General features: G+C 52.3%; 1 pseudogene across 1 annotated transcript in view; it reads right to left on the reverse strand.

Moving 5' to 3' along the window:
* Positions 1-633: 633 nt before the first annotated feature.
* The window catches only part of LOC144598324 (dysferlin-like), a 111,351-nt pseudogene continuing 97,474 nt past the window's right edge, over positions 634-14,510 (reverse strand). The window contains exons 16-21 of the transcript XR_013547851.1: positions 14,460-14,508; positions 9,540-9,639; positions 7,689-7,855; positions 5,196-5,305; positions 4,170-4,317; positions 634-2,923 (exon numbers count right to left, since the gene is read on the reverse strand). The product of XR_013547851.1 is annotated as a dysferlin-like (transcript). The remainder of the gene's footprint in view (positions 2,924-4,169; positions 4,318-5,195; positions 5,306-7,688; positions 7,856-9,539; positions 9,640-14,459; positions 14,509-14,510) is intronic.

A 14,510-nucleotide genomic window follows, 5' to 3' on the forward strand; every position in this document is an offset into this window, starting at 1 on the left:
TCCAGATGTGGTCTTACCAGGGCCCTATACAACTGCAGAAGAACCTCTTTACTCCTATACTGAAATCCTCTTGTTATGAAGGTCAACATGCCGTTAGCTTTCTTCACTGCCTGCTGTACCTGCCCCTGGTTGTGAAAAGTTCAATGGTAATCGTAAACTCTACATTAGTTTAGTTTAGCTTAGTTTAGAGATGTAGCGCGGAAACCGGCCTTTTGGCCCACCGGGTCCGCGCCGACCAGCGATCCCTGCCATTGGCATTATCAAACACACTAGGGACAAATTACATTTATACCAAGCCAATTAGCCTTCAAACCTTTGGAGTGTGGGAGGAAACTGAAGATCTGGGAGAAAACCCACGCAGGTCACGGGGAGAACGTACAAACTCCGTACAGACGGCGCCCGTAGTTGGGATGGAACCCGGGTCTCTGGCGCTGTAAGCGCTGTAAGGCAGCAACTCTACCGCTGCGCCACCGTGCCGCCCGCGATCCCCATTATTAGGGACATGGCTACGTGAGAATAAACTAAACGATAACATTTAGTGGGGGTGGGCGGGGGTGTCAGAGAATATTTCACTTCGAGACTACAAGATGTTTCTGAAGAAATTTGGAGTCAGGGAGATTTCAATGCGTTTAAAATATATATTTATTTTTCTCGTTTGAACATACCAAGATTCATTCACTGGCAAAGCCAACACAACAAACATAGTCACTTCTTCCCAGCGAGTAACATTTAGAACACTAGCTCCTCGCACTGTTCTTGGCATCCAGTGTACGCACTTCCCCATCTGCAGAAAGTCGAAGTAGTCACAGAGTCGTGCAGCACAGAAACAGGCCCTGCGGCCCAACCTACCCACGCTGACCAAAATGCCCATCCAAGCCAGTCCCACTTGCCTGTGTTTGCCCCAGATCCCTCTAAGCCTTTCCTATCCATGTATCTGTCCCAGTGTCTTTCAAATAGGGTTGGCAACTGTCCCGTATTAGCCGTAACATCCCGTACTTTGGGCTAAATAGATTTGTCCTAGACGGGACCGCCCCTGTAGGCCCGGACGCTGTAGGCCCGGGGGGGGGGGGGGGCGCTGTAGGCCCGGGCGCTGTAGGCCCGGACGCTGTAGGCCCGGACGCTGTAGGCCCAGACACTGTAGGCCCCGACACTGTAGGTCCGGACAGTGTCGGCCCGTAGGCCTGGGCGCCTCCTGACGGAGGTTGCATAGCAACCCACCTCCCGGCCCGGGCGGCAGCCATTCGTGGAGTGGGAGCACGTGGCCGCTGGGCGTGGGGCGCGGGACTGCCCCAACATTGGGAACATGTTTCATGCCTCTAACGTGTCCAACCCCTTAATAATCTTGTACGTCTATGGAAGCATCTATGGAAGGGAATGCACAGCCGATGTTTCGTGTCAGTCTGACCTGAAACATCGGCTGCCCATTGCTGTCAAAGATGCTGCCTGATCAGGATCGAATCCGGGTCTCTGGCGCCGTGAGGCAGCAGTTCTACCCGCTGCACCACTGTGCCACCCTATGTTAAAATAGGAACATTATTTTTGTCTTTGCACTGACATCGTCTATTTATTTTTTCTGTCACTTTTTCTAAATATATATAAGGAAATTTTTGTATCGTAGGTTCTCGGAGCAGAATAAGGCCATTCGGCCCATCGAGTCTACTCCAGCATTCAATCATGGCTGATCTATCTATCTCTCCCTCCTAAACCCATTCTCCTGCCATTTCCCCCATAACCCCTGACACCCGTACTAATCAAGAATCTATCTATATGTCAGGGGATCTTATCGAAACGTATAAGATTATTAAGGGGTTGAATACGTTAGAGGCAGGAAACATGTTCCCAATGTTGGGGGAGTCCAGAACCAGGGGCCACAGTTTAAGAATAAGGGGTCGGCCATTTAGAACTGAGATGAGGGAAAACCTTTTCAGTCAGAGAGTTGTAAATCTGTGGAATTCACTGCCTCAGAAGGCAGTGGAGGCCAATTCTCTGAATGCATTCAAGAGAGAGCTAGATAGAGCTCTTAAGGATAGCGGAGTCAGGGGGTATGGGGAGAAGGCAGGAACGGGGTACTGATTGAGAATGATCAGCCATGATCCCATTGAATGGCTGTGCTGGCTCGAAGGGCCAAATGGCCTCCTCCTGCACCTATTGTCTGTTAAAAATATCCACTGACTTGGCAATGAATTTCATGGATTCATCACCCGCTGACTAAAGGGTTAGAAGGACTTTATTGTGGATTTTAACAGTGTACGATGTTTACATATTCTGTTGTGGTGCTGCATGTATGAATTTCATTGTTCCGTTTTGGGACAGCTTTATACTAAGACTCTCGTTTGTTTGATGGAGTGGGGGGAGGGGAAGGGAGGAGGGGAAGGGGGGAGGGGAGGAGCGTGGAGGGAGGGGGGGAGGGGTGAGGAGGGAGGATAAGGGGTGTTGAGGGGGATGGAGTGGGGGGAGAGGAGGGGGGGAGGAGGGGAGGAGGGAGGGGGGAGGAGAGGGTGTTGCACCAATGCAGGAGATGTTTGGGCCCAACGGGTCCACTAGGTCCAATAGGACAATAAAACACTTGAAATGGGGCTAGTTTGGATTGGCGTTGTGGTCAGCATGGGCATGGTGGGCTGAAGGGCCTGCGGTTCTGCGAGGCAGTGTCCATTGTGGCATTAATAGCTGTCTGCGTAGCTCCAGTGGGTGTGAAGGCAGTGGGCACCCTGAGCTGGCACCCCTGGGTGCCCTCTGTGGGAGCCAACCACAAGCTGATGCCAAAGGCCGCGGCTTACTATTGAAAGGCTATAATGCGTGGCGGCGGCGGACGGGGCCTCCAGTGGTGACACAAGCCTTGCGATGCAAGCTCTGTCTCCCAAAGCCGTTCCCCACAGCCAGGGCGTTAGTTGAATGGCTTCACCAGCTTCATGGCAGCGTATTCCTGCAGAGGGGAGAGAAGGGGAGGGTTAGACCTCATCCAGGTGCATCTAGGCTTGCCAACTATCTCACTCCCAGACACGGGACAAGGTGACGTCACCGCCCCGCGCCACCTCACCCAGCCACCAGCCACGTGCTCCCGCTCCACCAATGGCGGCCGCCCGGGCCGGGAGGCGGGTTATTATGCAACCTCCATCCGGCGAACACACTCGGCCCGGCTCCGCAAACACACTCCGTTAGCCTACAGTGTCCGGGCATACAGCGGCTCCCGGGCCTACAGTGTCCGGGCCCACAGTGTCCGGGCCTACAGTGTCCGGGCCTACACTGTCCGGGCCTACAGCGGCCTACAGTGTCCGGGCCCACAGTGTCCGGGCCTACAGTGTCCGGGCCTACACTGTCCGGGCCTACAGCGCTCCCCGGGCCTAATACAGGATAAGGGCGGTCCCATATGGGACAAACAAATTTAGCCCTAAATACGGGATGTCCCGGCTAATACGGGACAGTTGGCAACCCTAGGTGTATCGCAACTGTCTCCGCTCCATACTGTCACAGGAGTTAAAAGACACTTCGTCAGGGACATAGGTTCATAGGTGATAGGAGCATAAATAGACCATTCGGCCCATCGTCTACACCATGCAATCATGGCTGATCTCTCTTTCCCTCCTAACCCCATTCTCCTACCTTCTTCCAATAACCCCTGACACCCGCACTAATCTGCCTTAAAGATATCCACTGACTTGGCCTCCACAGCCGTCTGTGGCAATGAATTCCACAGATTCACCACCCTCTGACTAACGAAATTCCTCCTCATCTCCGAACTAAAGGAACGTCCTTCATCACAATCCAACCATGGAGGTCTTTAAACGGACTTTACCTTGCACTAAATGTAACAGCCCGCATCTGTACTATGCACTCTCATTATCTCATGCTGTGGGGTTAATGCTCTTTTACAGCTGCAGAAAATAAAGATTTTATCGTTCTGATCCCATTACATGTAACAAATAAACACTTTCACCTCTTGACTCAATGGACAATAGACAATAGGTGCAGGAGGAGGCCATTCAGCCCTTCGAGCCAGCACCGCCATTCATGTGATCATGGCTGATCATTCCCAATCTGTACCCCGTTCCTGCCTTCTCCCCGTACCCCCTGACTCCGCTATCTTTAAGAGCTCTATCTAGCTCTCTCCTTCTGAGGCAGAGGATTCTGGCCGAGTGGGCAGGACTGGCGGTGGGCACCATGCTACTCACCGGGAAGGAGTACAGGAAGACGATGAGGAAGAGAAGCAGCACAAAGACGAGGGACAGCCCGACGATCAGCCAGCGGAACCTCCGCCACACGATGTACCGCACCGTCTTGAAGGGGGACGTGAACCACAGGAACGACGTGTCTGGGCGCCTGGAACACAGCGAGAGTGAGACCGTGAGGGTCACCCACGCTCAAGGTACATGGACACAGAGACACAGAGACACAGAGACACAGAGACACAGAGACACAGGGACACAGAGACACAGAGACACAGGGACACAGGGACACAGAGACACAGAGACACAGAGACATAGGGACACAGGGACACAGAGACACAGGGACACAGGGACACAGGGACACAGAGACACAGGGACACAGAGACACAGAGACACAGAGACACAGGGACACAGGGACACAGAGACACAGGGACACAGAGACACAGGGACACAGAGACACAGAGACACAGAGACACAGGGACACAGAGACACAGGGACACAGAGACACAGAGACACAGAGTCACAGAGACACATAGACACAGAGACACAGAGACACAGAGACACAGAGTCACAGAGTTAGAGTCACAGAGACACAGAGACACAGAGACACAGAGTCACAGAGACACAAAGACACAGAGTCACAGAGTTAGAGTCACAGAGACACAGAGACACAGAGACACAGAGACACAGAGACACAGAGTCACAGAGACACAGAGTCACAGAGACACAGAGTCACAGAGACACAGAGACACAGAGACACAGAGTCACAGAGTCACAGAGACACATAGACACTGTCACACAGTCACAGAGACACAGAGACACAGAAACACAGAGACACAGACACAGAGACACAGACACAGAGTCACAGTCACAGAGACACAGAGACACAGAGACACAGAGACACAGAGACACAGAAACACAGAGACACAGAGACACAGAGACACAGAGTTAGAGTCACAGAGACACAGAGTCACAGAGACACAGAGACACAGAGACATGGTGTCATTCATGGCTTGAATGTGAAGGCCTTACTTTGGCTCCTCGAGCCTGGGGTTCATGTTGGGTTCGTCACGGCCGGGTCCAGCAGGCCGCTCGTCCTTCTCCTCCTCCGTCACGATCTCCAAAGTCATCTCCACTTTGCCCTTGGGGAAGAAAACCAACACGTCTCGTCAGCGACGTCCATGTTTTAGTTCGGAGATACAGCGCGGAAACAGGCCCTTTCGGCCCACCGGGTCCGCTCCGCCCAGCGATCCCCGCACATTAACACTATCCTACACCTACTGGGGACAATTTTTACATTTACACCAAGCCAATTAACCTACAAACCTGCACGTCTTTGGAGTGTGGGAGGAAACTGAAGATCTCGGAGAAAACCCACGCAGGTCACGGGGAAAACGTACAAACTCCGTACAGACGGCGCCCGTAGTCGGGATCGAACCTGGGTCTCCGGCGCTGCATTCGCTGTAAGGCAGCAACTCTACCGCTGCGCCACCATGCCGCCCATTGTCAAGCTTGAAAGGGTTCAGAAAAGATTTACGAGGATGTTGCCTGGACTAGAGGGTGTGAGCCAAAGGGAGAGGTTGAGCAGGCTGGGTCTCTACTCCTTGGAGCGCAGGAGGATGAGGGGTGATCTTATAGAGGTGTACAAAATCATGAGAGGAATAGATCGGGTAGATGCACAGAGTCTCTTGCCCAGAGTAGAGGAATCGAGGACCAGAGGACATAGGTTCAAGGTGAAGGGGAAAAGATTTAATAGGAATCCGAGGGGTAACTTTTTCACACAGAGGGTGGTGGGTGTATGGAACAAGCTGCCAGAGGAGGTAGTTGAGGCTGGGACTATCCCATCGTTTAAGAAACAGTTGGACAGGTACATGGATAGGACAGGTTTGGAGGGTTATGGACCAAGCGGAGGCAAGTGGGACTAGGGTAGCTGGGACATCGTCGGGCCAGTGTGGGCAAGTTGGGCCGAAGGGCCTGTTTCCACTGTTTCTATCTATGACTCTATGAGACACAGTTATAAGGTCATGAGTGATAGGAGGAGAATTAGGCCATTCGGCCCATCAAGTCTACTCCGCCATTCAATCATGGCTGATCTATCTCTCCCTCCTAACCCCATTCTCCTGCCTTCTCCCCGTAACCCCTTCCACCACCAAGTGTGGATAACCGCCCCTCGATCCAGCGATCAGCCCGCACACTGGCACAATCCTACACACGAGAGACTATTTACTTTAGACTTTCGAGATACAGCCTCGAAACAGACCGTTCGGCCCATCGAGCCTGCGCTGACCGGCGATCCCCCTACCAGTACTATCAGTGTGGGATAGTACACCAGCACTATCCCACACACACGAGGGACAATTAACAATTTTACCAAAGCTAAATTAACTTGCAAACCTCCACGCCTTTGGAGTGTGGGAGGAAACCAGTGCACCCGGGGAAAACCCACGCGGGTCACGGGGAGAACGTACAAACTCCGTACGGACAAGCGCCCACAGTCGGGATGGAACCCGGGTCTCTGGCGCTGTGAGGCAGCAGTTCTACCCGCTGCGCCAACGTGACGCCCTCTTTTAATTATTATTTTTTTGTGCTTTTTATGGCTGGCACACTTTTCCAGCGTTGGGCTACTACACCCAGCATCTGCTAGCCTGGGCCACTACACTTAGCATCTGCTAGCCATGGGCTACTACACCCAGCATCTACTGCCCATGGGCTACTACACCCAGCATCTGCTAGCCATGGGCTACTACACCCAGCATCTACTGCCCATGGGCTACTACACCCAGCATCTACTAGCCATGGGCTACTACACCCAGCATCTGCTAGCCATGGGCCACAGCAGCCAGCATCTGCTAGCCATGGACTACTACAGTCAGCATCTACTAGCCTGGACTACTACACCCAGCATCTGCTAGCCATGGGCCACAGCAGCCAGCATCTACTAGCCATGGACCACAGCACCCAGCATCTACTAGCCATGGGCTACTACACCCAGCATCTGCAAGCCATGGGCTACTACACCCAGCATCTGCTACCTGGGGTACTGACAGCCAGCTTCTACTAGCCATGGGCTACTGCACCCAGCATCTACTAGCCATGGGCTACTACACCCAGCATCTACTAGCCATGGGCCACAGCAGCCAGCATCTACTAGCCATGGGCTACTGCACCCAGCATCTACTAGCCATGGGCTACTACACCCAGCATCTACTAGCCATGGGCCACAGCAGCCAGCATCTACTAGCCATGGGCTACTACACCCAGCATCTGCTAGTCATGGGCTACTACACCCAGCATCTACTAGCCATGGGCTACTACACCCAGCATCTGCTAGCCATGGGCCACTGCACCCAGCATCTACTAGCCATGGGCTACTACACCCAGCATCTGCTAGCCATGGGCTACTACACCTAGCAACTACTAGCCATGGGCTACTACACCCAGCATCTACTGGCAATGGGCTACACAGCCAGCATCTGCTAGCCATGGGCTACGACAGTCAGCATCTACTAGCCATGGGCTACTCACAGCAAGGATGGGTTTTCCCTCGGTCTCGGCCAGGCAAGGCCACCAGCCCTTGACGGACTTCTGTTCGAAGAGGGAGACGGAGGGACTGGTCTCCAGGGTCAGGGGGCTGCACTTCTCAGCGGTCTTGGCCGGTTTGGGCATCCGGTTGAGGTCCATCTGTACTGAGCCTGCAAACAGGACAGACTCAATGTCAGGAGAAGTTCAGTTCAGTTTATAGTCACGTGTACTGAGGTACAGTGAAAAGCTTTGTGTCGCGTGCGATCCAGTCAGCGGAAGGACAGTACATGATTACAATCGAGCCGTTTACAGTGTACAGATACATAGTCATAGGGTGATACAGTGTGGAAACAGGCCCTTCGGCCCAACTCTCCCACACCGGCCAACAATGTCCCAGCTACACTAGTCCCACCTGCCTGCGTTTGGTCCATATCCCTCCAAACCTGTCCTATCCATGTACCTGTCCAACTGTTTCCACTAGTGGGAGAGTCTAGGACTAGAGGTTACAGCCTCAGAATGAAAGGACGTTCCATTAAGAAGGAGATGAGGAGCAAATTTCTTCAGTTAGAGGGCGGTGAATCTGTGGAATTCATTGCCACAGAAGGCGGTGGAGGCCAAGTCAGTGGATATTTTTACGGCAGAGATAGATAGATTCTTGATCAGTATGGGTGTCAGAGGTTGTGGGGAGAAGGCAGGAGAATGGGGTTAGGAGGGAGAGATAAATCAGCCACAATTGAATTGCGGAGAAGATTTGATGGGCCAAATGGCCTGATTCTGCTTATGAGCGTGCAAATAATCCAAGTCTAAGCACCTTCTCCAAAGCCTCCACATTCTTATAAGTTCGTAAGTTCATAGGTGATGGATGTAGAATTCGGCCCATCGAGTCTGCTCCACCATTCAATCGTTCTATCTCTCTCCCTCCTAACCCCATTCTCCTGCCTTCTCCCCATAACCCCTGACACCCGTACTGATCAAGAATCTATCAATCTCTGCCTTAAAAATATCCACTGACTTGGCCTCCACAGCCTTCTGTGGCAATGAATTCCACAGATTCACCACCCTCTGACTGAAGAACTTTGCTCCTCATCTTCTTCCTAATGGAACGTCCTTTCATTCTGAGGCTGTGGCCTCTAGTCCTAGACTCTCCCACTAGTGGAAACACCCTCTCCACATCCACTCTATCCGGGCCTTTCACTATTCTGTACGTTTCAATGAGGTCCCCCCTCATCCTTCTAAGCTCCAGCGAGTACAGGCCCAGTGCTGACAAACTAGGGTTGCCAACTGTCCCATATTAGCCGGGACATCCTGTATTATGGGCAAAACTGGTTTATCCCGTACGGGACCGCCCTTGTCGCGTATTAGGCACGCACGGCGCTCTAGGCCCGGACACGGTAGGCCCCGACGCTGTAGGCCCGGATACTGAAGGCCCGGACACTGTAGGCCCGGACACTGTAGGCCCGGACACTGTAGGCCCGGACACTGTAGGCCCGGACACTGTAGGCCCGGGCACTGTAGGCCCGGACACTGTAGGCCCGGAGGCCCGGGCGCCACCTAACGGAGGTTGCGTAGCAACCCGCCTCCTGGCCCGGGCGCCGCCATTGATGGAGCGGGAGCACGTGGCCGCTGGCTGGGTGAGGTAACGTGGGGCGCGGGGTGGTGACGTCACCCCTTGTCCATTATTTGGGAGTGAGGAAGTTGGCAACCCTATGTCAAACACTCATCGTATGTTAACCCATAATTAATTGTTAACACATAATAACCCATAATTATTCTTTCCTGTAAAGGGCTTGCTGCTCCACTACTTCCGAGAAAGCGATCTGACACTGACACGGAGACTGTTGATGACAAACTTACCCAGATAGTCATCAAAGGAGAACTTATCGTTGTCCCAGATCTGAATCGTCAGCTGCGGTGAGATTTTGAGTTCAGTCTTATCCAGGCTCCAAAAATGTTCCTGTTGAGAAACACCAAGGTCACAAAGTCACAGACAAACAGAGACACACAGACACACAGACACAGAGACACAGTCACAGAGACACAGCGACACAGAGACACAGAGACACACGGACACAGAGACACAGAGACACAGAGACACAGAGACACAGAGACACAGAGACACAGGGACACAGAGACACAGAGACACAGAGACACAGAGACACAGGGACACAGAGACACAGAGACACAGAGACACAGAGACACAGAGACACAGGGACACAGAGACACAGAGACACAGTCACAGAGACACAGAGACACAGAGACTCAGAGTCACACAGCATGGAATCAGGCCCTTCGGCCCAACTTGCCCACACCGATCAACATAACGTTTAGTGCAAGATAAAGTTCAATAAAGTTCGATTAAAGATAGTCCAAGGGTCACCAATGAGGTAGATGGTAGTTCAGCACTGCTCTCTGGTTGTGGTAGGATGGTTCAGTTGCCTGATAACAGCCGGGAAGAAACTCTCCCTGAATCTGGAGGTGTGCGTTTTCACACTTCCCCTACAGAAGTAGGGGAATTTATTACGGGGAACAAGGAAATGGCAGAAGAGTTGAACCGGTACTTTGAATCTGTCTTCAATGAGGAGGATACAAACAATCTCCCAGATGTTCTAGTGGCCAGAGATCCTAGGGTGACAGAGGAACTGGAGGAAATCCACATTAGGCAGGAAAAAGTTTTGGGTAGACTAATGGGACTGAAGGCTGATAAATCCCCAGGGCCTGATGGTCTGCATCCCAGGGTGCTTAAGGAGGTGGCTCTAGAAATTGTGGACGCATTAGTGATTATTTTCCAATGTTCTATAGATTCCGGGTCAGTTCCTGTGGATTGGAGGGTAGCTAATGTTATCCCACTTTTCAAGAAAGGATGGAGAGAGAAAACGGGAAATTATAGACCAGTTAGTCTGACATCAGTGGTGGGGAAGATGCTGGAGTCAATTATAAAAGACGAAATTGCGGAGCATTTGGATAGCAGTAACAGGATTGTTCCGAGTCAGCATGGATTTTTGAAGGGGAAATCGTGCTTGACTAATCTACTGGAATTTTTTAAGGATGTAACTAGGAAAATTGACAGGGGAGAGCCGGTGGATGTGGTGTACCTCGACTTTCAGAAAGCCTTCGACAAGGTGCCACATAGGAGATTAGTGGGCAAAATTAGAGCACATGGTATTGGAGGTAGGGTACTGACATGGATAGAAAGTTGGTTGACAGACAGAAAGCAAAGAGTGGGGATAAATGGGTCCCTTTCAGAATGGCAGGCAGTGACCAGTGGGGTACCGCAAGGCTCGGTGTTGGGACCGCAGCTATTTACAATATACATCAATGACTTGGATGAAGGGATTAAAAGTACCATTAGCAAATTTGCCGATGATACAAAGCTAGGTGGCAGTGTGAACTGTGAGGAAGATGCTATGAGGTTGCAGGGTGACTTGGACAGGTTGTGTGAGTGGGCGGATGCATGGCAGATGCAGTTTAATGTGGATAAGTGTGAGGTTATCCACTTTGGTGGTAAGAATAGGATGGCAGATTATTATTTGAATGGTGTCATGTTAGGAAAAGGGGACGTACAACGTGATCTGGGTGTCTTAGTGCATCAGTCACTGAAAGGAAGCATGCAGGTACAGCAGGCAGTGAAGAAAGCCAATGGAATGTTGGCATTCATAACAAGAGGAGTTGAGTATAGGAGCAAAGAGGTCCTTCTGCAGTTGTACAGGGCCCTAGTGAGACCGCACCTGGAGTACTGTGTGCAGTTTTGGTCTCCAAATTTGAGGAAGGATATTCTTGCTATTATCATATCATATAGTCCGTGCCGCCCAGCGATCCCCGTACATTAACACTATCCTACACCCACTAGGGACAATTTTTACATTTACCCAGCCAATTAACCTACATACCCGTACGTCTTTGGAGTGTGGGAGGAAACCGAAGATCTCGGAGAAAACCCACGCAGGTCACGGGGAGAACGTACAAACTCCTTACAGTGCAGCACCCGTAGTCAGGATCAAACCTGAGTCTCCGGCGCTGCATTCGCTGTAAAGCAGCAACTCTACCGCTGCGCTATCGTGCCACCACGTATTGAGGGCGTGCAGCTTAGGTTTACTAGGTTAATTCCCGGAATGGCGGGACTGTCATATGTTGAAAGACTAGAGCGACTAGGTTTGTATACACTGGAATTTAGAAGGATGAGAGGGGATCTTATCGAAACGTATAAGATTATTAAGGGGTTGGACATGTTAGAGGCAGGAAACATGTTCCCAATGTTGGGGGAGTCCAGAACCAGGGGCCACAGTTTAAGAATAAGGGGTAGGCCATTTAGAACAGAGATGAGGAAAAACTTTTTTAGTCAGAGAGTTGTGAATCTGTGGAATTCTCTGCCTCAGAGGGCAGTGGAGGCCAATTCTCTGAATACATTCAAGAGAGAGCTAGATAGAGCTCTTAAGGATAGCGGAGTCAGGGGGTATGGGGAGAAAGCAGGAACGGGGGTACTGATTGAGAATGATCAGCCATGATCACATTGAATGGCGGTGCTGGCTCGAAGGGCCGAATGGCCTACTCCTGCACCTATTGTCTATTGTCTTGTCTGATGGGAGAGGGGAGAAGATGGAGTGGCCGAGGTGAGACTGGTCCTTAATGATGCTGCTGGCCTTGCCGAGGCAGCGTGAGGTGTAGATGGAGTCAATGAGAGGGAGGTTGGTTTGTGCGATGGTCTGGGCTGCGTCCACAACTCTCTGCAGTTTCTTGCGGTCTTGGATGGAGCTGTTCCACAAACAACAGAGGCACGTGGGTGTAGGGTGCGAGCTGCCAGAGGAGGAGAGGAAGGTTTCAGAGGGATATGGACCAGAATTGGGCATATTGGACACCATGGCTGAGTCGGGCCGAAGGGTCTGTTTCCGTGTTGCATGGCCCTTAGTAGATCCGGTGGTCAAAAAGGCTTTTGGCACATTGGCCATCATCAGTCTGAGTTTCGGTTGCCAACTGTCCCGTATTAGCCGGGACATCCCGTATTTTGGGCTAAATTGGTTTTTCCCACACTGGACCGCCCTTGTTCCGTATTAGGCCCGGGGACGCTGTAGGCCCGGACGCTGTAGGCACAGACACTGTAGACCCGGATACTGTAGGCCCGGACGCTGTAGGCCCGGACGCTGTAGGCCCGGACGCTGTAGGCCCGGACGCTGTAGGCCCGGACGCTGTAGGCCCGGACGCTGTAGGCCCGGACGCTGTAGGCCCGGACACTGTAGGCCCGGATACTGTAGGCCCAGACACTGTAGGCCCGAGGGGTGCCGTAGGCCGGGACACTGTAGGCCCGGACGCTGTAGGCCCGGACGCTGTAGGCCCGGACACTGTAGGCCCGGACACTGTAGGCCCGGACACTGTAGGCCTGGACACTGTAGGCCAGGACAGTTTAGATTCCGACACTCTAGGTTTCCGACATTTTAGCTCCGGACACTGTAGGCCCGGACAGTGTAGGTCCGGAGGCCCGGGCGCTGCCTAACGGAGGTTGCGTTGCAACCCGCCACCCGGCCCGGGCGGCCACCATTGGTGGAGCGGGAGCACGTGGCAATTGGCTGGGTGAGGTCACGTGGGGCGCAGGGTGGTGACGTCACCTTGTCCCGTATTTGGGAGTGAAATAGTTGGCACCTCCAATCATTGAGTATTGAGTATACAGTATCCAGTCTCCAGAGTATTGAGTATACAAGTTGGGAGGTCATGTTGCAGTTGTATAAGACTTTGGTGAGGCCACATTTAGAGTATTGTGTTCAGTTCTGGGCACCGTGTTATAGGAAAGATGTTGTCAAGCTGGAAAGGGTCTTTAGAAGTTGAGAGCGAGGGGAATGAAGTGTTTAAAATCATATATGCAATGATTGTATATCATTCTATACAATAATGATATTGTATACAAAAGTGATAAAGGTGTATAAAATCATGAGAGGAATAGATCGGGTAGATGCTCAGAGTCTCTTGCTCAGAGTAGGGGAATCGAGGACCAGAGGACATAGGGTCAAGGTGAAGGGGGAAAGGTTTAATAGGAATCTGAGGGGTAACCTTTTAGACAATAGACAATAGGTGCAGGAGGAGGCCATTCGGCCCTTCGAGCCAGCACCGTCATTCAATGTGATCATGGCTGATCATTCTCAATCAGTACCCCGTTCCTGCCTTCTCCCTATACCCCCTGACTCCGCTATCCTTAAGAGCTCTATCCAGCTCTCTCTTTTCACACAGAGGGTGGTGGGTGTGTGGAACGAGTTGCCGGAGGAGGTAGCTTAGAGATACAGCGCGGAAACAGGCCCTTTCGGCCCACCGGGTCCGCGCCGCCCAGCGATCCCCGCACACTAACACTATCCTACACCCACTAGGGACAATTTTTACATTTACCAAACCAATTAACCTACAAATCTGCACGTCTTTGGAGTGTGGGAGGAACCGAAGATCTCGGAGAAAACCCACGCAGGTCACGGGGAGAACGTACAAACTCCGTACAGACGGCGCCCGTAGTCGGGATGGAACCCGGGTCTCCGGCGCTGCATTCGCTGTGAGGCAGCAACTCTACCGCTGCGTAGTTGAGGCCGGGACTATCCCATCGTTTAAGAAACAGTTGGACGGGTACATGGATAGGACAGGTTTGGAGGGATATGGACCAAGCGCAGGCAGGTAGGACTAGTGTAGATGGGACATGTTGGTCGGTGTGGGCGGGTTGGGCCGTATGGGCGAGTTGGGCCGAAGGGCCTGTTTCCACACTGTGTCACTGTGAGTTGACTCCCCCACACACCGGCACCCACTCACCTTGGCAGCGATGGCGCACACCTGCTCAGTGGGCAGGTAGTCAAACGGAAG

The sequence above is a fragment of the Rhinoraja longicauda genome, chromosome 1, assembly GCF_053455715.1.
Source record: "Rhinoraja longicauda isolate Sanriku21f chromosome 1, sRhiLon1.1, whole genome shotgun sequence".
In the NCBI taxonomy this organism is placed as follows: Eukaryota; Metazoa; Chordata; class Chondrichthyes; order Rajiformes; family Arhynchobatidae; genus Rhinoraja; species Rhinoraja longicauda.